The sequence below is a fragment of the Myotis brandtii genome, unplaced genomic scaffold (assembly GCF_000412655.1).
Source record: "Myotis brandtii unplaced genomic scaffold, ASM41265v1 scaffold357, whole genome shotgun sequence".
Classification (NCBI taxonomy): domain Eukaryota; kingdom Metazoa; phylum Chordata; class Mammalia; order Chiroptera; family Vespertilionidae; genus Myotis; species Myotis brandtii.
The window spans coordinates 245,643-248,562 of record NW_005363729.1 but is presented as its reverse complement, the minus strand read 5'-3'; positions in this window follow the sequence as shown (position 1 = coordinate 248,562).

The following is a 2,920-nucleotide window of genomic DNA, read 5'->3' as shown; positions in this document are numbered from 1 at the left end:
GGCAGCGGGACCCACCGGCCGTCTGGCTGCCCACAGACGCCTGGATGACGCCCGTCCGCTCCTTACTGTGTGACAAGTCCTCGCTGTCCGGCCTGGGCTGGGCCAAGCCCTCCTGTGTCTCCGTCTAGCAGGCCCCTCGGGGGAGGCCCTGGGCATCCCGGACAGATGGCACCGAGGGCGAGAGCCACTCCCAGCCGGGAGGGGTAGGCCTTACAAGGGCCTGAGAGGCAGGGCTCCCCTGACATCCCCCCCCATGGGCTCACACACTCAACCTGTGTACACACTCTCTCTCTCACACACACACACACACACACACACACACACACACACACTGAAATGCACGACATTCACGCTCATTTACGACACCTCCCGGACACGTGGACTGTGGCTGGTGGGGGAGTGGTGGGGGCGGAGGGGCCTTGGCAAGCTCACAGCAGGACTGGCCAGGCCCCCTGCAGAGCTGGCACCACACCCACAATCTTCCCAGGGGGCATGGGGTGGTGGCCCCACCTGCCTCCGAGCTGCTCTCTGGGCCCCCGACGGCCTGGACGGTGGTGCCCGAGGGACCCGGAGTCACAGGAACGGTCCGCCGTCTGCTTAAGACCCGTGGCCAATCCCACAGCGGAGTGCCCGGGCCGGTGGGTCCTCGTGCCCGCCCCTGGTCAGGGCCCTGGCCTCACCCATGGGACCCATCCGGGACCTCCTAGACGGTGGGTGTGGGCGGTGGGTCCTCGTGCCCGCCCCTGGTCAGGGCCCTGGCCTCACCCATGGGACCCATCCGGGACCTCCTAGACGGGTGGGTGTGGGAGCCCAGGGGGGCGGGAGGGCTCCCTCTGAGGCCCTGGCCCTGCTCCCCCCAGCACAGCCCCCCACTGGCCTCGGCCCTGCTGGGAGCGGCTCACAGGTACCAGCCGGGGGTCCCTTCTTGAGGGGCCTGGAGAATTTGGGGGCTGCCTCCTGCTTGAGGGACCCTGTTCTGCCGCCCACATGCCCAAACCCTCTGTGTGGGACACTGGGCCCCGCGGTCCGCTCCCCGAGCCCTGGGCATGGCCTCCAGGGTGTGAGTGAGTGAGCCCAGCGGGGGGACCTCAGCAGGGTGGGGAGTGCAGTGGGGGGCTGGTGTGGGTGTCCCCTGCGGAGAGCGGGCTGGGCAAGGAGGGGCCGCCGGGCCCAGGAGTCCAGGAGCAGGAGGTCCCCGAGGCCCCGCCCTTGGTGCTGGGAGGACAGAGCCTCGAGCAGGGCCTGGGTCAGGGACGCCTGTCTGACCGTTAGGGGTGGCCCAGGCCAGAGCAGGATGGTGGCCGAGAGGCTCTTGGGGAGCTCACCTGGACGGCGTGCTCACCTGGGGGAGGGGCCTGGGGGGTGTCCAGGTGGCAGGGCTCACACCTCTTCCTGCGGGGAGCCCACCCGGAGGCCACCCCTCAGGCTGCCCTGAGCCTTGCCAGGCAGCCTGGCCTCGGGCTCCCTGCTGCCTCCGGTTGCCGTGGCGATGCCTGCCCAGGGTGGTCCTCGGGGCCAGGGGTGCTGAGCTCGAGGCGGTGACAGCGGAGTCGCAGGGTTTGGGGTTTGTAACCTGAGCGCTGACGGTGGGGTGGGGGCACCCACATATCCAAGGCCCTGCTGGGTGCCAGGGGCCCAGTGCCAGGCAAGGGCCGGCCTTGCCATCGGCCGGCAGAAAGGGCATGCGTGGCAAAGGGGCATCAGAGGGCTGGGGAGAGGCCCTGGGAACGGGCGGAGGACACCGTCGGGAGTGGGTGCCATGGCTGGGGCAGCAGCCTTCAGAGGGGAGGCCCAGTGGAGGTGGCCGGAGTCTCGGGGACCTCAGGCCGGAGGGGCGGAGCGTGCAGGGTGTCTGAAGGGCCCACGTGAAGACCTCAGTCCCATCTGATCCAAACCCGGGGCTCCCGTGGGGTGAGGCCGACCCTGACCCCGACCAGGACGGGCGGCTGCTGCCCTAGTGTTGTGGGAGTGCCAGCCCCGCCCCAGGGGGCATCCAGCCGCTGTGACCTGTCGGAGTGGACCGGCCATTCAACCTAACATCGCCCCCCCCCCCCTTCAGCAGCAGAACCTTCTACATGGACGCCCAGGGAGAACCCAGGGCAGGCGGAGGGGCCTAGCCCCCGGTCGGTCGCCCCCCGGCCCCCCGCCAGCTCCCTGGGAGGAGTCCTGTCTTGGGGTGGGCAGCCCCAGCCCCTTGTATGTTTTCTTTTAAATATTATTTTTCTTTTTAATATGTTTTTATTGATTTCAGAGAGGAAGGGAGAGGGAGAGAGAGAAACATCAATGATGAGAATCATTGATCGGCTGCCTCCTGCACGCCCCCTACTGGGATGGAGCCCGCAAACCAGGGCATGTGCCCTTGACTTGGAATTGAACTGTGACCTCCTGGGTCATAGGTCGACGCTCAACCACTGAACCACGTGGCCAGGCACCAACCCCTTGGTTTTGATGGACCCCCAGGCTGCCCGGGTGGGGTGGTGCACCAGGTCCCTCAGAACAGCTCTAGGGGAGGTGGCCAGCCCGAGGCAGCACTGCCCCCTGCTGGTGACATTGGTGCAGAGCCCACCCTGACCCCGTCCTGTCCCTTCCTGTCCCTACTGCAGGGGGGGCCCGACTCCCTGAACATTAGAGTCACCGGGGCTCCAGGGACCCTGACCCCCAGGCCGTCCCCGGCCGGTTAAGTCGGGGGCGTGGGAATGAGCGGCTGTGCGCGGAGGCCAGGGAGCCGAGGGGAGGCCAGGGAGCCGAGGGGAGGCCAGTTGACGAAGCTGTTCCCCGGGACTCGGGCTCACTGCTGAGCTGCCGCATCCAGGTCCCTGGGAAGGGCTCCCGGGAACGGCGGGTCGAGGGCGGGGCAGGAGGAGCTTCTGGCGGGGCCTGGAAGCGAGACCAGGAGACCAGCAGGAGCACAGCGATGGGG